Source organism: Cariama cristata, unplaced genomic scaffold (assembly GCF_000690535.1).
Source record: "Cariama cristata isolate BGI_N322 unplaced genomic scaffold, ASM69053v1 scaffold21371, whole genome shotgun sequence".
NCBI classification, from domain to species: domain Eukaryota; kingdom Metazoa; phylum Chordata; class Aves; order Cariamiformes; family Cariamidae; genus Cariama; species Cariama cristata.
The window spans coordinates 112,408-136,759 of NW_009601377.1; the positions used below are offsets into that span (position 1 = coordinate 112,408).

The 24,352-nt window shown below is 39.1% G+C and overlaps 1 protein-coding gene across 1 annotated transcript in view; it reads right to left on the reverse strand.

Moving 5' to 3' along the window:
- Positions 1–24,352, reverse strand: part of ZCCHC24 (zinc finger, CCHC domain containing 24) — a 95,474-nt gene that overhangs the window by 69,939 nt on the left and 1,183 nt on the right. The window lies entirely within an intron of this gene.

Here is a 24,352-nt window from a genome sequence, read left to right on the forward strand (position 1 = left end):
CCGTGGAAGTCAAGTTCTCCAGGCATTTCCCCATGACTTCAGTGTCAGTTACTGAAAGCCATGTTATTTTGCTCACTTTAGAGCTTGCATTTTTAGTTGCTATAATGTAATAGAAGTAGTAATGTGATTCCCATCAAACATCCCCCTTCCTCAATGCAATAAGCAATAATGATTGACTTCGATGAACTACAGACACATAGTCCAGTCACTCTTGATACTGAGGAAATAACACAAAATCCTCATGCGGTTTCCAACCTATATTTTACAGTTACAATACGTAGCCAGTAGCAACATGATAGACTGAAGTTCTAGGGACCCATGCATTTACTGATGAGGACCTGGCTATGATTTTGAAAAGCATGAATTCCTTGGGGAGAATGTGTGGGGTACTGCAGTGCCTCAGGGCAAACTGGTAGAGCCAAGGAATATATTTCTGACTGTGCTAGAAAGATGCCCCATGCAAAGTCCATTAGGCAGAACAAACACAGCTCTGTTTCATGTGATGCGAATGCATTCTAAGGGCACATTACCGCCTTCTTGTAAAAAAGGATCTTCTTTGTGACCGAAATTCCTGAGTATACTGCACATTGCAGCTGAACTGGGGAAGTCCGCACACAATCTCTCTGTTGTATTTCTGTGGTGAATATATGGTACTGCAAAAGACAATAGCAGATGGGACAGTCCTCACTGAACAGTGAACGGGATTATCTTTCTTTAGGCTTATCATAGTTTCATAACTTGCTGAGCAGAATTGAACTGTCTAGGCTCTAATACATGAAGCAGTATCAAAGAGCAGCTTCTGGACCAAAAGTATTTAAAAGTAGTCCACAATTTGGCCTAAAGATGCTGTGATGTGATGCAGCGCTCCACACTGATGCAGTAGAAAGGCAAAGTGGATCTTTTATGCAGGATGCCATGAGAAAGACCAGACTCTGTCATAGAAAACCTGACATATTTTAGGCAGGTTTCTAACTTTTACTTTCCTTATTTCTTTTGTATAAAGTAGTTGTCTCTTCCACTGTTGACATTGCCTGTCTCTGTGGAACTAGGGACCTTTGTGACTATGTTGAAGAACTATGCCTAGCAGAGTGAATCCAAGACAAGTGACCATACTATAAACTATTAACAGTCTTGCTCTTGCTTGACTTCTAGATAAATGAGGACAGTGGCTGCATTTGTGTAAAAAAAAGTGTAGTATTAATTTTTGTTAGCTGACCAATGCATTCCTCAGGGTTACCACTATGTTCTTCATTTCACCTATCTCCTGGGAATTACAACTTTCCTCCAAAGAAGTAACAAATTAAGATCTTAACTTTGATGGCAAAATAGCAAACCATTGCTTTCCAGAATCTCTCTTCTATGTTGGTCACCACCCCCAAGTGCTCTAAGCACATATTCTCTGAACTAGTAGGGTTTTGATTGAAGAATATTTTCCATAGACCCATCATAGTTATCCACCAGCTGTGCTGGTTTTCTTTCCAGAAATACACCATTAACTAAAACTACAAGATCAGTACCAAAACAAATTACTATTTGAACACTTACTACCATCCCAAAGAATGTAATCAATTCCTTAATGGGCAGGACTGCCACTAGTTTGAATGCCACTGCATTTCATCATGAGATGGGGAGCTTTGGATGGGACCTCTCAGAAGGATGGGACAGGATTCATCTCACATTTCAGCCTGCAACTATGCCATGTAAAAGCCAATCATGCTGTCAAAGGGACAGGCACACGTGGGAATTATCTAAAAGTACTTAGCTGGATTTAGTGGTTGAGACTGATTAAATCACAAAAAATTGTCAGGCATCTTGCAAAATTCTTCAGTTTGGATACATACAGAAACACACACAGTAGACTGTATCTTGCATATAGCTTTTGCAATACACAGCTTTTAGGTTTCAAACCCCTGTCTTTAATGACATGAATGGTACAGTTTGTTACAGGCAAGTCTTTCTGCATCGCTCTTGGCACAGCACAAGGAAAGGCAACAAGTCTGCAAGTCACATCTTGGTTAAGCTAGACTTATTTTGCGAGACTATACCAGTAAGCATATCACACCTCACTTTGCACATAAGGCATCTTTAGAAGAGCTGGTGGGGGACAGTGTTGTTTCCATTTTTGGTCCTTCTACTGAAGGTATGAATAATGGTGCCACAGCCATTACAACAGCCTTTATGTTATGAATGCCTGTCCAGAAATAAATGGACCAATAGCATCCATATATATACCAAAGGCCATCAGAGAAAGTGCGTGAATCCTAGTGACCCTCTTTCAAACGTGAACAGTAACTTCATAGCTCTTTCATACCCACTAAGATTTTCAATGTTGTGTTTTAGTATTTTCTGGTAAGATAGGCATTCATAGGAGTTCATTTTTGGCTGCTGAGTGACAGCAAAGGGAAGTTCCCTGTTAGATCAGCAAACGAGAAGGAAGACTGTGCCCCTCTGCACAGCTCCACGCAGCTGGCAGGAAGCCCCTCTCCTGCTCTTTACGTTTGATTTCCATCTTGGGAAAGCTGAGTGAGCGTGCTCTCTCTCCAAGCCTGCCTTCCCTCAGCACTCCCTGTCCCCTCACAGTCAGCCACACACATATGCATGCATACACGTACGCACACGGTCTTTCTTTGGGAGTCGTCTGTTTTCTTAATTTAGACTTTAACCATTTTGGTCTGTCAATAGAAGTATGAACAGACCTGGACTGTGAGGCGTTTGGAGGTTAAAGTCAGATATCATGCAGCCACTGAAGTTTGTCTTTACTTGAACCATGACAGATTCTGATCCTACCGGTCAGAATCATACCAGATTTATGGAGATTTGTGCTAAAAAGACAATTATATAGTCCTGGGGGTTATGTACCTTAAGGGAAGGGCACCCTTTTTGCTGTTTCCAAGTAACAAAACACGTAATACATAATTTGAGGGTAATCAGGGTATGACCTTCCTTTTTATTTTCTTGTGACAATATAAGCATAATACTGATTAAATAGAAATTATAGTTGGATTTGAGCTCCAGATTTGCCAAATGCTGTGAACTGTTTTGTTATGCAGAGTATCAAAGATTACAAGGAGAAAAGCATCACTAATGCAGTTGGTGAAACTAATACTAAGATTCTTGCCTCCAGAGCCGTAGTTCCTCATTTCATTTATCAGGAGTTACGAGAGAATTCATGAGGACAAAGTCTGAGAACAGGGCATGCAGGGATCTCTTCAATGACATAAGAGGAGCAGTGGCTATTTTTAGACTACCAATTCATTGATAGCTCTAAAAGACTTAGCACTCTACTTCTCCTAACAGCAAATCAAAATAAGAAGTGAGGTATATCATACACAGAGGATTGTTTGCCAGAAGGAATGCAGGGATGGTGCCTTAGAAAGATGGCTGATAAAGCCATTTAGCACCAAAAGTGAAAGTTGTCAGTGCAGCTTTTCAAAGCGTCCCTAGCAGGGGAGTACAACAGAACCTGCTTCCACCTCTTCCTCTATAACAAGCTATTGAGGTTATTTCAGACTGCGTTTCACTAAAGAAATATAGTTATTCTCTTCATGCAGGCAAGGTACTTACTTTTGATTTTTCTTGCTGTTGTCTTCCCTCCTCCATCTTCTCGTTCATTGAGAAGCATTACCGTGCCTCCTCCTTCCAGGAAGCACCAGATCATTCAATTGCTCATGTTTGCATGAGGTCACACTGCAATTGGTGCTCCACACAAACAGAGCACACATGCCCTGATCAATTTGGTCTCCAGAAAAGATCTAAGGAAAAATTACCACTTTGCATGACATCTCCTTGTGGACAGGAGGAATTGAGTAGGAGCAGAAAATTATTCAAGAGGAAGATGTCTATTGCACCCAACTTTGCCTGACATATCTGGCAAATGCTATTGCAGTGTAGTTAAAATGCAGGAGCTCGAGGTTTTGATGAGAAACAGAATTTTAAAGCAAATGAGAGAATACTGCTGCTTTGTAACAATGTCCTCTTTGTTTATTCTTCAGCCAGCATCCTCTGCATGGCGTTGCTAAGATTGTTGTGTATAACTAAGATGTAGTACAGAAAAACGGATTATCATGTGCTTCATCAAATGTTAATATAACCTATTCACTTTCCAGACAGATGGAAGGAACTCGCCCAGACTCTTGGGCAGAAGGACTTTGATGCTTGTTCTTTTATTGACACATGGAAAGGATATGATCTTGTAATCTGATATCCAAAAGGTGAATGACTATCTGCAAGAAGTGGATGGGGGAAATGTACTCTGACACTGACTAGCATCTGTAGGCTGGAATGTTTCATAAATAGACTTCCATCTTGAGAGTGGTATCTCTAGTCACACTCCAGAGAATAATAATCCACAAATGCATGCTGAACTTTTCTGTTGAAGGTATTCCCTCACTGTTGATGATTATGGTGGTGGAGAATGTCTTCTAAAGAGGAAAGATTGTGAGAATCAGACTCATGGTAAAATATACGAAAACTCCAAGACAACGTTTTTCCCATTGACTAAAGCAAGGTTGTGATGTTGGCTTGAATGAGAAGTAAGTAAAAGTTCCAAGACCAAAAGGGCACAAGAAAGAAGCATTTATCCAAAGTGCTGTTCAAATCCACCTGCATCTGTAGCCTGTAACAGGTTTGTTCCAGTCTTGCAGTCCATCAAGTCATTTGCTTTCCACTGAACTTTGGCAGAACATTGGGGTATTTGCTACATGCTTAACTTCTCTTTCTGAGGTAGCCTCCTCCAGAGAGGAACAGTGTTAGTTAAAGGTGAGGATAAGACAAAAATACCTCATAAATGGCTGTAGAAGGAATCACTACCATGATACAACTTTCTCATCAAAATGATGTGCCAAAAATATGGATGTTTAGTGTAACTGCTTCTTATTCCTTCCTGGTCCTTAGTTCCTGTATGTCTTGACTAGCTGAAGCCACAGCTCTTGAAAATACAAAGTTGAAAGGGAAATCATAGTTGGGCTAATTTAAAAGTAAGAAAGAAATTAGAACAGTGACAACAACTTTTGTTGGCATTTAGAAACAATTAGTTTGAGTGACGATACATACCTGTGAGTATAAAAGGGGTTCAGGATTGATTTGTAGGACTTAAAAATGAGATCTTGGCCTTAACATAAGCCCGCAAAGTGTGATTGAAAGTGTAAGAAGTAAATGGGGAGGAAGAAAAAAGATTTCAGAGAAACTTCTGTGCCAGAACAGCAAAACGACCAGCATCACAAATTCGAACATCATTGGGTGATTATAAAAGCCAGTGAAATAACGTTTCACCCACCAAAATTATTTGAATAAAAAAACTACTCAGAAAATAATATTTGAGTTTATTTCTACGTGTTCCATTAGTCTGCTAAAACAGAAACTAGCTTGTTTCAACTCTGTTAGGGGATTTTTTTGTTTTGCTATTTTCATCAGAGCACGAAAATCCCATGATTTTTCATCAAATGCAACTTTGAAGTGCTTTTCATCTAAAATCTTTCTTTGCAGAGGTTTTCTAGGATTTTTATTTTATTAGTCTTCATAGTTAAACCTTTATGATATTATATTGCCTGCTTGCGATTATACAATATTCCTACAGGACAAGGGACCATAAGCAGAATTGTAACTACACTAATACAAACAATTATATAGATATGGTTCAAAGCCAAACATTCAAAATTAGAAAGGCTTTTATATTTTGGAAAAACACTAGAACAGCTTTGACTCTTCCTCATAGTGATGACTAGCAATTCAGTCTCACAAATTCACCATTCCCTGAATCATCCCCATAGTTGAATTGGTTGTAACAAGGTGCTTTTCACACTGTCAAAAGCAGTTTAGGGGTGAGCTGAATCTGAAAATACAAATTAATCATTTTTAACACGTGAATGCTAAAGCAACACCTTTCTTTTGGTTTAGTTTGATAATATTACATTGGCTTGTAGCCAAAAAGAATAAAGGTAAAATAAGGACTAATAAAGTCTGCATAGGACAGAGTGTTAGAGGTATGGTAAATAATGAAGAGGTCAGCTGATGCAGTGATCACAATCATTGGGTACGTTGCACATGACCATGCCAAAATTAGAGGGGTACAACTTGTTACTGTAAGTACAGGTTTCTTCTCACAAGAGTGATTCTGAAATTACCTCAGACCACTGCTGTTAATCAGCTAAACTTGAGTTTCCAGTGTGACACTATGAAAAAATTAAACTTTTTCTTCATCACTGATGATCTTGTGTGCTACAATAGCAACTTTTGGTTTGGTTTTTCATCAAGACTAGTCATTAAAAAGAAAAAAAAAAGTACTCAAATTCAATTCTCTGAGCAACTAGGTCAGCTGTGCAGAAAGAAGCAGAAAGTTTCCTACTTTCAAGGACCTAAATGGGCAGTAAAATGCTGGGAACAGAGCACACATCCACCACAGGCCAGATCTGCAGCACTGCTGATATGTCTGACCCAAGGGTCTCGGTGTCAGCTGAGATGTAGGTGTTCAAAATTGTATTTCCAGCCTTGGATCAGAAAGAAGCAGATAGCTTTCTAAATGAGGGGCATTGTACAGAATGAGAAATGTTTGGTTTATGTGGAAATGCATAGAAAAGTACAAGGCACAATAAATGTTTGAGGGAGTTGCGTTGCCACTTCTGACTCATGATTCACATATCTATTGCATAATTTGAGTTCTTTCCACCATATAAATGTGATGGTTAAATAAAGTCAGAATGCCACGCCGGCTGAAATTCTCAGCTGACAGTATTACCTGGCTTTTCTTGTTTGTTATTGTGGGCCACATCATCCAATATTACAAACAGATGCAACCCCACAGACTTGAACAGAATCACGCTCATTTGTCCTTGAATGCTGGCGCTGTTAGGTTTGCCTGCCTTCACCCGTAAGGCCTAACATGCAAAACACCACTGAAAATTTAGGAGAGGTTGTGAGGTAAAACCCAACAAAGACAGAGAAGAGAGAGTAAAGATTTTGAAAATCCTAGTCCTGTAATTCTTTTTAAAATGAAGAACTAATTGCAAACTAACTGCAATATAAAATCTAACTACAACACAAAAAAAACTGCAAAGAACAATCTCTGTCAAGAAGTGATGAAAATACTAAAGCTAGTGCAGATATTCTGACTTAAAATGGAGTTCTGGCTTAGTTTCTCTTTCTTTCCCCTCTATCCCATTCAATTGGGACAGAGAAAGTGGAATTTCAGATGGCCAGAATGTTACTTGGGTCATTTATTCACTCTAGATCACTACTTCCTCATGTTTTAATCCAATGTATTCAGAGCTTTATTGCCCCCAGCATCTGAAATGTACTGCCTGCCTCAAGAGAAGTTTCCATATCAATTGTGGACATGGGCAAAATTCTGTTAATTCACTGACTTGACTGGTGGGCTCTTTTCCCAGAGAGTGTACTCAGTACTTAAGAGGAAGAGCTGTCTTCGACCTGGTAATCTATCATGACTATACCTCTTATTTTCTATCTTATAGGACTTGTAGGATATATTTGTATCATGGTGGCTCTGAAGGAAGTACTTCCAGAACTGGAAATAGCATGCTGCAATGCATGCAACCCTAATTCTCTAAGTGGCAGTGTGCTGTGTCGTGTAAGGTATAACTGTTGAGCCCAGCCAAAGTTTAGTTCCAAGTGACTTCTAACATCCTATGAATCAGGTATTTTAGCATCAACCCTGTTAGACTTTGAATCACAGGTGGCAAAAAGGTGCCACATGGCCGTTCTGGCTTCCCATACACTGAAAACCTGTTCAGCATGATTAATACTTAATTCAAAAAGCTCCCCAGATTCTGCTTTGTGTAGCTGCTGTGTAGCATGGGAGAGATTAAAGAAGACAGAGCCAGACTCTCTTCATTAGTATCCAGTGGCAGAGGAAATGCAATCCAAAATGCACTGGGCATAATCTGAAATACTAGAAATTTCCTTTAAATATAAGAAAAGTTGTTTCACTGTGGGGGTGACAGAGCACTGGCACAGGTTGCCCAGAGAGTTTGTGGTCTCTCCATCCTTGGAGGTATTCAACACTTGAGTGGTGTTAAGCAGGGGGTTGGACTAGCTGATCTCCCCAGATCCCTGCCAGCCTCAGCAGTTTTGTTGATTCTGTGATTTAATATTCCAGAGTCACGTGGAAAGTTTCCTGTAAAGTATATGTGTTCTGAAGAGTGACGGGGAGAATAAAAGTGGTGTTTAGAATGAACAGTGGGGAAGTTTGCAAACACCAGGTGTTTTTCAACTTTAAAAGTTTCGTATGGATGTACTGAAGACACCATTTCTTGATTTATTTATGACTGCAAAAGTACATGAGACTGGACTTTGAAGAGGACTGAGTGCATGACAAATTATTCTTTAAATATCTACTAACATTTAGGGATTTGTCTTCAACTATCTTCAGTTTTCACAAAAATTTGAACAAACACATTTCCTGGTACAATATTTTTGGAAAACCAATATTGCTATTTTTGTTGTAAGTAACAATATCATGTGAGTTTAGTAACCAGCCACAGCTGAGGAACAAACCTGGATGTTAGAATACTGGTAATCTAGCTGCACGTTAAAACTATGTCATGCTGTTCAAATTCAACTAAAACCAAACTCCTTTCCCCCAGACTGATCAAAAATGAAATGAAAAGAGACTAATGTCCTATATTGTGTTCTGTAGGATAGTTATCTAGTTCTCCCTGTATGAAATGAGGCTACACTAGCAGAAAAGGCTCAGTTATATGTGGTGGAACACCAGTTTTGTATTCTGTGAGACGTTTATCTGACCAGTCCATGTAGTTTACTCCAACAGAAAAGTCAAGGAGGGCTTAAAAGAAAAATCAGCTCTGAGAAGATTTGTATTCTGGAGATATACCATATGGTACTTCTTACAGTGTCCAAATTCAGTTATTCATCCCAGGTAGAAGTACCTTAAGTAAGAAGGAATCAGGAGTCGGGTTTTTTTTAAGAAGCAGTGTGGAATACATCCTTTTACAAGGACAGTGAATATTTACTGCTGGATATTCAATTGCTGGCTGACAGTGTGCCTTGGCATCCTACTAAAACCTATTGTGGGCTTTTCAAGATTTTCAAGTTGCTTTTCCATAGATCTAAATCTATAGATTTAACTCTTGGGGCTCACTGCATTTTGGCTATGTTCCTTGTTGTAACATAACCACCCAAGGTATGCCAAAAATATCCAGAGATGAAACCACTGTGTCTTAACTTGCAAGATGTGCTAAGCAGATAAACAATATGTTTTATAGAGTGATTAATAAAATGACAGTGATGAATGAAATGACAGCCCCTGGAGATTAAAAGAGAAAAATATCAGAAAAAAAGGTTGAGTTTGGAAAGGCTAGATAAGGCTTATGTCTCTGGGAACTGTATACAAGGAATACAAGAGCTCTGCTTTCCATTCCCCATTACATCTGTTGTGATGTGCCAAATATCTGTTCTTCAGCCTTAATTCTCCTACATCAATGGAAGGCACCTTGGAAAGAATGAATAGGTCAAAATATTGATCTTAGATACTCTGGAAAAGGAATGAGGGATTTAACTGTAGCAGCTGGATGAGGAGGGGAATTGATTGGGAAAAAATCTCAAGAATGGAGGTGAGATAAAGAGAAGGTATGACAGGATGCAGAACGTGGGGTCAGCAGGGTCACCCTCTGTACGTGCTCCAGTAATTCTGCTGGAGCAAGACAACAGCCTGTCTGTGAAGGGTGACCATCCAAAGTTGCTTATGTCTGTCTCCAGCTCCTACCGAAACAAGTAGGTCTTTTCCACAGACATAGATGGGAGTTAGACTAAGTCCTTATTCAACTAACCTTAGGGTGATGCTGTACAGTGCCCTCCTGATTATTTTTTAACAGCTGGTAATCTTCAGGCAACAGCTGTCTTCTCACTTCTCACGCTTCCCTGGCTCTTATCTCTACTAGCTTCTGCTTTTGGCCCTTATCAGCCATCAAATGTATTAGGGGCTTGTAAGAGAGAAGACTATGGAGTAGAGCGAAAAGAAATGATAAGAAATGTTTATGAAGATCAATCCTTTCATAAGATACTGCTCTTCCTCCTGAGAAAGACGGGCAAGGTCCAAGGGATTGCACTGAGGTGGTTTATATCCTTCACGGAAAGGATTGCTCAGTCTGCCCTCCCCAAGAGCAGCTCTGCCACTGGTCCCTGCTGTGGTTTCTGTGCACACTGATCCTGTTGAATTTCTGTGTACAAACGCCAGATGAACCAGTTAAAACAACACAGGCTCTAATGCAAAGTCTGCAGACTGTACGCAGCTCTAACCGTCTATCATCACAAGTAATCACTAAAGTGAACCAGGGTTCAGATAAGACCAGCTCATGAATAATGAACAGCTCGATAACCTGGGCCAAATACATAGTAGTGAACAAGTACTTTGAAGTGCCTGTAGCTACAGAGCGGTTCCCTTCATAGGAGGCACAAACGTTCAATAGCTCTGTTCAGTCTGACAGCAGAGAGCTCTGGAGTCTGTGCGGATGCTAACTACCGCTAAGCAGCATCCATGGGTAATTCTGCTATTTCCTCATAGTCCTGTCATAATACCTATAACCACAGTCCTCCATGGAAAACAGTACAACATTCACAGATGTGAAGCTGTGGCATTTGAAAACCCCAAATCTACAGAACGCTGTATTACGTCTCAACAAGTATGGTTACGGGACTTTTGCATCAGAAGTAGCTTGGGCCAGCTGGCCCAGAGCAGAGGCAGAACTTGCCCAGGTCTGCAAGCACCGCAGTCAGACATCTGGGAGAGGTGCAGATGCTGAGGGAAGGCCACTTCTGTCGACTGCTCTGCTTTCTGGCACAATGGCAAAGGGGAGTTTTCCTGGGTTACAAACTGAGCTGAGACAATGTTACGTGCTCTCACAGCAACTAAAGCTCTGCAGGAACCTTCTCCCATCCCAACTGCAAGGTACATACATTTGACCTCATTTTTCTGCTGTTTAAGGAAAACTTCCTTAAGTTTTCCTTGTTAACTTCCTTGTTAAGGAAAGCTTCCTTCATTTCAACTGCATTTCAACTGCTTTTATGCTACTTTTGCATCTGTATTTCCACAGCCACCCTCTTCTAGGTTGGCGAGATAGAAAGAAAATTTTTATAGGTTGCTCTGCCAACTCTGTTGTGACAGCAGACTTCTCTTCTACACAGGCACTTTCCTGGTCTGAAGGAAGCTTGCAATGCCTCACAATCTGTGCCTATGGAAACATGCCCCTCAGACTCAAAGCAAACCCTGATGCATCCTAATGTTATTGGAAGTACAGAAGACACCACTTTTATTTCAATTATTAACTTGTCTGAAAATTACTGGGAACATTCCTTTGAATTATTCACACAGAAAGCTTGAGTAAAATTGATTTTTATTAAGTATTTCCTCTAAAAATGAAACAAATTTCTTTTTCCAATTGGCTACTTGGCCCAGCTCTTTTGGTACAGAAATTTCTGACCCTTTCTTCTCAGGCCTAAGATGTAATAAATTTCAAGGATTATGATACATTCCAGCAATGAAAAATAGTAGAAAGAAAGAAAAAATTCACATCTTCAGTTGTAGGAAGGACTGGACTGCTCTGTTTAAAGCTTAGGTTTATAGTCAGGGTTAGAGTCAAAAGAAGGAGAAAGCCTAAAGCTACAGTTGGGTTTGGGCTGGAAAGAGGCTGACAAAGAAGCTGAGGGCTGTGAAAAACTTGTTCCCTGAGGACAAGTCTTGGTCTTGGAAAGGGCTTGGGCACTTTGTGTACAGCTTAACCTAGGACTAAGGTTAGGCTTAAGGTGCAGGTTGAAAGAGAGGAAGCCCAGAGTCACCGTTGTGAGATTCTGCAAATAATCCTCCAAAGTAAACTGAGGGCTGATGTTATAATTTCTCCTCCCAGGTTTATTGACTCTCTGGAGGGACTGGGACTCTGAAACAGCAAAGCCAAGGAATAAAACAATTTAATAATTTACATCACATTACTCTATTTCTGACTCAGAACTGCTATTTGTGATGCTCAGTGTAATTTTTCAGTAGTAGCACTGAATTTGTAATATACTAGGTCTGGTTAGGGCTCAGAGTAACTGATAACATAACCACTCAATTTCTTCTCACTTTTCCACCAAGAATCTTGACTTGCTATCACTTTTACCTCCAAACCATCCCCCCTGCTCTCTGAAAACATGCTGAAATCTAAAGTTTCAGACATTCTAGGAATCTTTCCTGATTCTTTTTTTCCAGTCCCTGAGAAACCTGATCCACCAGATGGGTGGGAGAGCTTATTGTTTTTTCGTCTGACATCTGGATTTCATTAGCAGACTCATGCGTGCTGAATCAGGAATGGGAACTCAGAAGAAAGCAGATGAGAGTTAAAATTATGTTAATGCTAAAAAAATTGCCCTGTTCTCCTCTCCAACTTTGCAAACAAACACAAAATGTGAGTCATGTTGTCAGCTCAGTGTAAATAGTACAGCCCTTATTAGCTGTACCCACTTATGTTAATATTGGATATATTGTGCCTCAAGCAGCTATAGAGGAGAACATTATATTATTTACTTATAGATGTCAACAGTATTTAAGGGAAAAAAAAAGCTTTTCCAATAGTTTCATATTAATATCACCACTTTTCAGGTTTATAGTAAGTGGCTCCTGCCTTCTATTTAGATAGATTCAGTATAGTATGCAAGGAAATAATTTATCACAAACCAACCATAAAATTACAGTTAAGACTTGCTGCTCAGGAGACTGCTGTAAATGATACCAGCAAAAGAGACAATTTTTTTAAAGTTTAACAGGAGTGTTAGCAGCGGCCTAAAAGTCAGACTGTTATTAATTGCCATAGCTTTCATTACTGAGCAACAGAAACAGTAATACAAGCAGTAACCATCTGCCAGTCCTGTACATGGTGCTATGCTAACACCTCTGGGTGACTGTTAGATCTCATCTTGTTTGCTAAGGCTGATGGTTGCAGGCATACAACATCCGTCTTTACAGCCCACCTTATCCTTCCTCTTCCTCCCCAGTGCAAAGGACCTCTGGCTCTCAGACCACGAGAGTCATGCTATCTCGTCAGAGATCCCTGTCTTCTAAGGGCACTAAGCAGAGATGAGGAGACTCAAAGTATCATTTGTGACTGGGTCACACAGAGGAAGAGGGATTGACACAAAGCTTTTGGTCGTGTTTTAGAAGATCAGGTGGGTCTAGGATAAGGAATCAAACAAAATTACAAAATGGTGAAAAGCCGAGAGGGCAGAGTGATTACAGATACTAGAGAAAAGTTGAACATGGAAGTCAGGCCTTCACACTCCCCTGCAAGTCACTTCAAGAAAACTTCACACATAATTGAAACAGGCCTCTGTCCCCTCTTCAGAGCTTCTGCCCACACATTTGATGTCCACACTACGTCATGTAGGATACAACTATGTAATATAGTTAGATTAGCAGAAATATGATAGAAAATTTCTGTTGCTAATGCAAAAAATGACTAGCATGCTCTAAAATTGGAGTATGGTTAGTTTTGTATGTGTAACAGCACTCTGCTATCTCAGGAGATATGGATATCACCTAATCTGAGAAAGCTATATGCCTGTGATGGGTGACATGCAGGTGGATATATATTTCACCTGTCACAGCCATATAACAATCTCAGTATAGGAATGAACCCCTGAATTTACATAAGTAACCATTTCCAAGGAAATCTGAAAATTCCTGGGCTTGATTCTCATCTTTTGTGTAAACACTTTGACAAGTGACAAGCGCAGCACAGAAGCCAGTGCAACCATTTTGGTGGTTCTTTGCCCTCATGTAAAGTGTACAGAGAATCTGGCCCTGGGACACCCGACATGACAGGAGGAATTTTTCATGATTCTTGGTAAAAATTATGAAGACAGCAGTGCAGTTTTGTCATTTAGCTCTAATCTATTAAACCTTCTTAACTAGAATTTACAGAAATCTGCTACAGAAAGTAGCAGAGTTCTAACTTGCATTAAGAAATACAAAATGCAGGTCTGGAATGACTACTATTAAGTTTTGGCTTTTAAAACTATTTAAACCAAAGCCACCTTTCTACTTTAATGATGAATCCCCCTTGATTTTCTAGTAAAGCCCTTTTGTTTGCCATTTCTTTGAAAGAAGCCTTTCTCTCCCTCACTTTTTGCTTTTCTAATTTCCTCAAACTGTGTAATCAGGCGTTTGGCAGTAAGAGTAACAGGACGGCTATATAAAACCATCTCAGAGGTTATCACTGCTCATGTGAAGCCTCCTGAGGGTCTCCTTTCCCTCACACGTGGGGTACTGTTCGGCAGTGCTGAGTGTGCACTTGGGCTGAGTGTTCTTGGCTGCCAGGTGGTGTGAGTAGGCTGGCTCAGGTGGAAGTATTGATTTGTCTGGGCTGTTGCAGAGTTTTATCTATAGCTGCACACCTGCAACATGGGTTAAAATTAGAAATGGACTTGAAAGCAGTATTTTGTATATGAAACCCTTGAACCTGGGAAATGTTCAGTGTTACTCTGAATTCATGTCCAAAATTACAGCTTGAGACCATGCCTGTCAGTTGAAACATGCTGTTTCTTTGTGGAATGAAAAAGGAGTTGTTTACAGGCTCAGTAATGCAAAAGATCTCAAAAGGTGGTGATGTACTCCTATGCACGTTTCTGCACAGTCAGGGAATGAGTTAGAAACAAAGAGCAGCAAGGATCTTGTGGAAAATCAGATGCAAATCTGAGGATGAACTAGTAATCAAGATTATGGTATTTCCAAAATGTCTGCTGTTGCTGCTAAAATCCCCAAATGTTTCAACTTAGGTGCCTGTCTATGGGCTTTATTGCCTTAGCTAATTGTTTGGCACTGACCAGGCTCTGAAATGAAAGGCTTATTCTTTGTTTTCTCTAATTACTATACAAACGTTTTAGCTTTTCTGCTTCATGAAGGAAATTTGGAAGAAAAAGTTCTACAAACCTGGGAAATATTTCCTTAAGTAACAGTTTTCTATTGGTTACGTTACAGATAAATTCTAGTATAAAACATAAACTGTTAAAGAACAAAGTTTACAGTAAGCTTATCCCGAGCTTGATGTCCATGAAGCTGACATCCATGCATCAGTACAGCACAAAGACTTGTGTTCCTGATCCATGCAGTGCTGACTTCTCTCCTGCTTTTGGTCTAACTTGCTCAGCCAGTCTGAAGGGTATATGAAATCCCACAAGGCATAGATGGGCATTACCTACCTGAGAAACTCTGTTCATATCTCATAGTAGACCTTTTTATAGCTATAAAAAGGGCCATATTGAAATATATGTGTTTCCTTTTACATTTATTGACATAAGCCAGATACAGCAGAGTAACACCAATACTTGTGCTACACCGCTAGGAAATAGAAGAGGGACTAATTTCCATTTAGTATCTTAATTTCTTGAGACAAGTGATATAACAGGAGGAAAAAGCAGGACTGACTGGTACGTCTTGACGGCAGGAAAATGAGAGGGTCCCCCTGGGTTGGATTTCTGTCCTCAATATCTACAGACTGTCCTGGGACAATCAGAACAGCAAGGAGAAGCTGAGATGCTGCCGCTAGCTGTTGCCAGCAGAAACCCGTGCTCTGCCTCTAGCAACTTGCTCTCATTCTTCACTGCTTTTGCTATCTGTTTGCCAGCTTCCTCCTCCGTACAGGAAGTTAAACGGAAAAGGGAGGGAGAGATGAGGCAGTTCGCTCCCCTGACAGTCACTTTCTCCTCAATAGCCAGAGCGTGCTCCATTTATCTGACACCATTCCCAGCCTTTGCTCAGACCTTGTAGGTTGTCTTTAATTGGGCATGGGGATTACCAGAAAATGCATTTTCATTTTTGAGAAATGGGGAAACGAGGTTCTGTTAAAACTGGGAAGGAAAGTTCAAATATTGATCCATTTGGCAGATGTGAAAATTTTCAGAATTTCAAACTAGAAATGCCACAATATAAATGTACATTTGGGTAAATGAAGCTTATGAAACATTGCAGAACAAATTCTTGCAAAACAAATGCAAACCATTGCAAATTGGTTTCTTACATTTCAGATGTCCACTTCAACCTCTTTTGCTTTTTCAGCTGAACATCTTGTTGAAACAGATATTTTCCTAGAAAAAATTCCTTTTGAAAAAAAGTTGATTGACTTTCTAAATATAGATTAAATGAAGCTACATTTTTACAGGAAGTGTTTATGCATGGACGTTTTCACAGGTGTTATTTCCAAGGCTTAGGGTCTTTTGTTTTCTGTATTTGTTGTTTCAACTTTTATGTTTTAGCAGTATTGTATTTTGCAAGAGTATTTTATTTAAAAGCACAGTATGGAAGGATTGTGGTAGACATTAGAGCTGGGAGATACAGAGACCTTGAAGAACAATCGGTGATCTCATATTGCAGAGCATAAGAATTTAGTTAATTATCCTAGAATCACAGTATCATTAAATTTGGAAGGGACGCTGGGAGGTCACCAAGTCCAACCTCCTGCTCAAAGCAGGACCAACACTGAGTTCAGGTCAGGTTTCCTAGGGCTTTGTCCAGTCAGATCTTGAACATTTCCAGGCATGGATGGAAATTCCACAGCCTATATTTCACAGTAAACCAAAATACTTTTACAAAGTGAGAAAACATGATTCACTTAATCTTCCATTACTCCTTTCTTATCAGTGCGAATGAGGAATTGATAAACTAGTGTGGTTTTGACCTGGTGATTCTCTCTCTGCCTTATCTATAAATCAGCTTGTAGAGGGCTGGAAACCAGACCTTACTTTCCCTCTCAAGAGGAATGCTCACAGTATTCATTTCCAAGCTAAGCACTTAATTGTGGTTTATCAGGAGTTTTACTGCAAACCAAGCAAATACCAAATTGTTAGTAAACAGAGTTCAGATTTAGATCAATGCAATAGCTATGCTCAGTCTACTTCAAAGGAGTTTATAAAAGTCTCTCAGTGACTTGCACAGGATTTGGGTCTGGTCTGTTGTGCCAGGTTTTTAAATATAAATTATACACGTTTAATATAATGAGTTGTATTATTAGTACACAGATACACAGTAGTAGAAACATAAGGCTGGGAGATGCTTTGGGATGTTCTCTCACTTGTCCCTGGACAGGATCACCCATGAAAATCCTGATGTATGTTTATGTATACTGTTCTGAAAGACTTTCAATGATCAAGAGCCTTCCCAGGCACTCTATTTCAATGCGTCACAGTTAGAAAGAGCAGCCTAGTTGAAGTCCAGTACTCTAGACTCCTTAGATGTGGATCTGGAAAACAAACTGTGCCCTTCATGCAAGGTTTTCTACATATTTGCAAATTATTAATGTGCCTTTTTGTGAGAATAAACAATGCTGGTTCTTCAGTCTTTCAAGAGAAGTCATGTTTCAGAGACCCCAAATTAATTTTTCTCCTCTCCAGTCTTCCCTGAACTACAGTGCTCAACCAGGCCCCAGATGAGGCTTTACCAGTGCTGAAACCTTATTTAGTTTAAATGCCAGATATCAGTAAGTGTTTACATTTAAATGGTATTCTTTTCCTGACATCCACCTTGTTCCCAGTGGGCAACCAGCTTGAAATTATCTAGATAGCGAATATGCAAATAAGATTCAAAAGTAATTAAAAAGAAGTTGGAAAACTTCAATGAAATGAAATCAAGTTCTGTGGCAGGTGATCCTCCAACACTTATCACACAGTCCATTGGTAACCATCACACAGGATCTGAGATTCCAATCCAAGGTTGCCATAAAGACCAAGCAAGCAGGCCGTCTTACATTAGTTGCCTTTATCACATCTGTTAACATTGTATTTCCCATGGGAAAAAAGAAAGTTTGAACTTTTACCAGTAATAAAGACTGAACCACAGTAATAACGGTGTAGTGATGGTGCTGAAGGAGGAGTTTGGTTTTGGCTGGTCTTCCAGACTTTTGGGAATGTAATATCGAGTAGTGTGCTGGACAGGAAAGGGGCACAGACACAGTTCACTATATATTTCTGTTTTCTTTTTCACAATCTAACTGCTCTTATTTTTGTACAGTAGAGTTCAGTATCTTCTTTCCAAGCACTCAATTTATCAAACAATTGGACATAAATGCCACATATTATAGCCACACCTTTAAAACTAGTACTTTGGGAGCATGCTCTCAAAGCAGGGCTCTTTGGATCCCCTCTACTCACATGCAGCTGTCTGAGTTACTCACCTCTCTGATAAATGGTTTAAATCCGTGATACGCACAGCTTATTCGGAATTTCCAAAACAGAGCACAATGGGTATTTTCTGATGTTTCAGACTCTTAAACAGCTTACATTTCCAGAGGTAAAATGGATGTCACAAAATTACAGCCCATCATAGTTTCATTACAAGATTTCTGCAAGTCTTCATAATAAAAGTAGAAATGATCTGAGAAAATATATCCAGCTAATCTCAGAAACACTCAGAAAACTTGGCAGGGCTAAGTTCAAGCACATGAGAAAAAAAAATCTGCAATAAATTCTGTAGTATATTTGATATCATGGAGTTGTCAACGTGGTAAAAAATAATTTAAAAAACCATAGCCAAGTCCAAATCATCTAAAATAATTTTATGCAGGTTCTGAGTGGAAAAATATGAATAAATGAAAGTAGTATGTTGTGCATAAACAAGACTTTTGAGAGCCTCAAATTGTTCCAGTATGTCGTAATGTGGAAGCTTAGTATGTGCATAGGTATTTACAGAATTAACAACTAAGAATTACAATTTCTTGGAGGGATATATTTACGTGAAGGAACATGCACTGTACAAAATGGGTTAATGTATCAAAATGTATTTCAAAGCTGGAGAACCAAGGGACGGGATATATATAGATTTGTTTTCTGGAGTGCCACGTGCAGTTTGAAAACAATTACATACAGTCGAGATTAAAACGCTTTTTCCTCCTTGTAATACAGGCATACAGGTTGTCTGTCAGTACTGCTCTTACTAAAATCAGTGCTACTGCATCAGAGGTGAGTTTAGCTGTCATTTTCTTTTATTATGTGTCCTGTATTTTCATCTTTACCTCTGTAAGAGGAATACTAGTTTTGGCGATTCAAATACTGCTTTATTCATCTCAGGGATTCCACTGTCAGGCCTGTAATAACTCTCTAAGCCAACAGAATTGAAGCATAAACAAGAGAGACCTATACAGCACCAGATCAAATGCCAGCAAGTATACTCCAATCAAAAACTGTGGTAGAACCTGCAAAATTGAGCTGTACAAGGTTTCAGATTCCTGAGAGACTGGGGAGATTGAACCCTCATCCTATAACTGAGTAACAATACCGATATTTCACTGAGTTCAATGGAAGAAAGATATGTTTATTTGGAAGCCATCACCCAATATCCAGAAGACTACTATAAAATGTAGCAACTGTCAAAAATTATTATCTTCAGAGTGAATTTTAAGATTTTTCAAAATCTAGGATCTCCTTTAATTCCAGAGCTCTATGAAACATCATCTTCCACTTAAAAAGAAAAATAAATTTCAAGAGGTTTGTGTTTGCTTTGCTTTTTAAAAAAATTAAGATCTCGAAGATAAAAATCAGAAAGGTAAAATCTTTCTATCATTGTAAAGATGGCAGCTTGTTCCTGCTGCCATCTTAGCCAGCCTTTGGTACCTGGACAAAGCACAGCTGTGCCTCCTTGAATACTGCAGACACTTGAGATCCTTGCACAACCATAAGGCACAAGACAAATAAGATTAACATTTCAGGAATGAGTGTTGCTGCAATCTTGCAGCCCAATAGCTGCCTGCTGAGCAAACTCTACTGCCAAAGATCCACTATATCTGACCACAGGGAGGGAGAGCTTCAGGGCAGCATGATCTGGCAGACCGAGCTGTGGACTAAGAAGAAAGGACTAAACTCAGCTTGATGCTGATTTCTTCCACATCCTGCATGAAACCACAAAAGCAAATCTATGCAAACTCAAGTAGCCACAGTAATTACCCACTACTCCTATTGAATATGTGTTCTCAAGGTACTTTAGTTTTAGAGGATCTGCTTCCAAGATCACTGTTGGCAATGGAAAGACCTTCACTGTTGGCCTCATTAATATGGATCATGCCATACATTTCATTCACAGATTTAAAAATGCACTTCAAAATGAAGCTAATATTGTTTCCCATTACGTATATGTGTGCGGTAGTATGTCTGTACTTCTGTGAGCACACACATGCATTTTCCTCTATGAGTATAGTGTAAAATTGGGAAACACCCTGTGTAACAGTTCTCTATCTGCCAGAGAATGGACTAAATAGCTGCAGTGCACCAGAGATTTGACTGCAGAATGGTGATAATTGCCTGTTCATTTGTGTTTTTGTGTTTTGGTTTGGTTTTGTTTTGTTTTTTTTTTCCCACCAAGTCTCCATGATGTGAGAGTTCCTTGCCTGCGTAGAAATTTACAGGAATTGTCAGGAAGATTTTTTCAGAGCTTGGCACTGGCACAGAGATCAGAGCAGTCTCCTTGTTCAGCATTCAGAAGAACATGGCTGAGGCCATGCAGTTTTTGAGTGACTAGGCCTGGACATATTTTCACAAAAGGATTTGACAGCATTTGAATAAAGCTAGGATAGAGAAACCAGTAGAGGGAACTGGTGCTTGGCAGAAATACAAGGTAGAACAGTTTGGAAACTTTGAATACAGAGATGGTTTGCCAGAGCTCTGAGCTTGGACCTCTACAAGTACAAACTTCATTGCTGCCTTTGCTGTTAACCCATTACTGCCAAAATTAACAAGAGGAATGACATATGCAATAAATGAGGCCTAAGATCCAAGTCCATGTATTTCCTTCCCAAAGAAGATTTCAAACTATGGCAAAGGTTCAGTCACTCAGCAACTTCTTAGAACCTGAACTAGGTGTTTTATTCACAAATGTCCGTATATACTGTATCTAACACCATACCTCATTATCCTGTACTTTCTGCACATTAAACCTATATGATAGGTCTGAGTTTAGGGTGACAACATCTTAGAAGGGTGGTAATGTCAATAACAGCCTATACTGTAAAGTAGCAAAATTCATTTTGTATAGGCCATGCATAGTACAAATGAACCCACTGTTCATATTTGTAGGATTTAAAAATAAAGACTACAGTGATAATGGGCGAAAAGAGACAATGTAACTTTTTATAAAGGTCTTCCATGAGTCTCTACATCTGCTAGATTCTTCATAAAGATTCATATATCTTAACTATTACTGTCCCAGAGCTCATCATTATTTGTCCTGGCAAGGGAAAGAAAACCTATGGTTATCATGCATATGTAAGATGTACACTGGCACAGTTCCTTCGAATACACAAATAAGTAAAGAAAGTTTTTACAAATCTGTATACATATATACATCATGCAACTAAGCACTAGTAAACCAGATAGGAAAAGTACTTTCATTCCTCACTCTCCTTGCTATTTAAAGAGAAATATACTGTATATTTGATGGTACTGTCAACGATAATTTAAGAGCGCCACTATATAAAGTTTAAGAGCACTGCTTTCAACCTTTATTCTCTAGACATTTTTCAGTTCATTCAAGTCAATGAGAGTTCTGTATGTGAAAGAACATCAGAGAGGTATGAGTAACATGTTATTGTCTAAGCCACTGAAACTTAAAAATCAGTTTACAGAAAATGTAAGTATGCTATAAAGATGACACTAAAGATAAAAAGTGATATGGTTTTTTATAGATATAATAATTGCAACAAACAGTTTTTGCAAATGTAGGTAAATTGGAAATGATGAATTGCAGTTATAACATTGCTCTCATTTCTGGTAGTTTCTAAAACAGAAAACACACTTTCTGTCATTACAGATCACACAAACTACGTGCTAAAATAACAGAAGTTTGCTAAATCCCATTTCAATTTCCAAATAGATAATTTTAGACAGGATATTGGACAAACTGCAGATACCTGAGGTACTCAAATACTAAAGCTGGCCTTTTTTGTTTGTAATTATTTAACCTCCTAGAATATGATCATTTTTTAAGATATAAATCTGAACTGATACATGTATTTTCATCAGTGTGGTATACCATCAACTTTTACAGCAACAGAAAAAGAACACCTGTCTTTACAGTGTTTATAACAAGCAGAATTAAGCGAGGATATAAAGTCTCAAAGTTGTTACACAATTTCTTTGTTATGCAGAAAAACTCCATAAAACACCCCATTTCAAAATCTGTTTCTTATTAGGCAATTACATAAAAGGAAAATAAAGATACTGTATGATTTACTGATATGCATTTTGTCCAAATCAGATTAGTTTATCTCTTTTCTCTATCCAAATTTAAGTACTTTAAAAATGCATAGCTACAGCCCTTTTCTGGCAGGACTTGCAAAACAACTTTCATTTTAGATAGAACTAGCAAAACTAAGCATCAAAATCTAAGCTATTAAGTAGTGCATATAATGTTCAAACTAAGAAATTAGTTATTGTCAAAAGCAGTGGTAACAAATGGGGTCTTTCTGACAGAGCCCTGATCCTGCCATTGGTACTCCCTTCTTGTGCGCAATGTTTCTGATGTTCTGAACATAACTTGTGCACACAGGATCATCCCCTGTAGATCTGCCCCCAAATTCAGATAACATAAGGGAAGTGCTTAAGTTTCTGTGAACACTTAAGTCTGCTCTTTTTCAAGAAAGCACTTACATGCAGACTAGACCATAAAACAGTTCTTTGTGTTAGAAATCTCCAATAACGCAGATCTAATTTTATATCACCTGTTCCTTAAGAAACATAAACTTTGATCTATAGAAACAGATACGTGCACACACAGCAAAAGGCAGTGATGAGATCTGTTCTGTGATGCCATAAGTACATGTAGGCATGCATGCGCAAGGAGATGAAAAGCATAAGAGGATAGCCATAAGGACTGGGGAATAGAGAGTCCGTATACTTTTTGTGAGGAGACTGAGAAAACCTGGCTCAGTTAGTCCTACAGAATGAATGCTGAGAGAGGATATGATTGCGGTCTATTAATACATCCTGAGATAAACACCAGGGAGGGAGAAGAGCTATTTCAGTGGAGGACAATGTTGGCAGGAGAACAAATGACTATAAAGCAGCCATGAGTTACACTTATCCTGGAAACTGGAAGATTTCTAATTAGGAGAGGACTGAGTTTCTGGAGCAGCTTCCTACATAAGCAGTAGCAAGGGCAAAATACTGAAATACTTCCCAACTAACACTTGATCAGATTATGAAAGGGGCTGTATGATATGGCTGCGTGCAACTGTAGAAGACCATATGCAGTGAGCAAGCAGATGCCTCCCAGTCCTGTGTTCCCTCACTTACTACTCACTAGCTCATAGGTCAGCCACAGAGCACACTCTGTAGGAACTCTTTTCATTTCCTGGTTCACAGAGAAATTGAAGACATTACTAGTGAAATCTTAAAAAAATTACAAAGGATGTGCAATTTAAGTGAATTAATCATCCTACAGGACCCTTAATGTGTTTGCATCTTCTGGATTTCTATGGGTATGCCTTCTGTTTTCATTAACTGCTCTTTAATCCCTAGTGCCTCAAACTCTAAAAATACCTATGAAATAAGTAATGCATTAGTGCTCCAACACTGACGCTTTCACTTGGGACCATCTGTGCAAGCTGCAGCGTGCACGTATTGATCGTCAAGAGACCTGTTGCATTCATTTGGTTTCTTATGCAGCACGGCACAGCCATCTCCACCAGTTCAGCACTCTTTCACTCTGCCACTTATTTAGTAGTTGTAGATTTAATCCTCTTGTTAAGTAATGTATGCTAACATGGTCCTATCTCTACATTTTGCTGTAACATGCTAAAGTAAGTACATTAAACACTGAAGTATACAATCCAGAGTATTTTTGATCTCCTAGCAAAGAAAATATCGTATTTTCCCTAAAGAAAACTACCTTACTCAATGTATATTGAAATAATATGAAGTAAAAATGTTTTCAAGTGCCACATCCAAGACGGCAAACGTACTTTAATTCCACAGCTTTTGTCAGAATTAATGAAAGATATACAGCTAAAGTCCATGAAGAAAACAGTTTAGTCTACACATAACAGCAGGAGGAACACACTCAGTTAAAGCTCATCTGACATTAGACTTGATTTCATGCTGACCTTGCTCTGCTGGCAGATGCTTTTCCACCTGTGTTTTGGCTTATATATGTATGACATCCTCAACTGCAAATTAACTGTAGTTAATTTTATGCAGATTAATTCTGCTGAAAGTCACATATTAAGAGAGTAGGAGGTTGAAGTTGTAGTGAAGTGGATGCCAGTAACGTCCACATCTGATTTCTAGAAGATTGGCAACACTTTAATTTTCTTGGGACTCTACATAGGATATTGCTGGAGTTGTGAAAGTTTAAGCCAGCAACACGACTGCATCC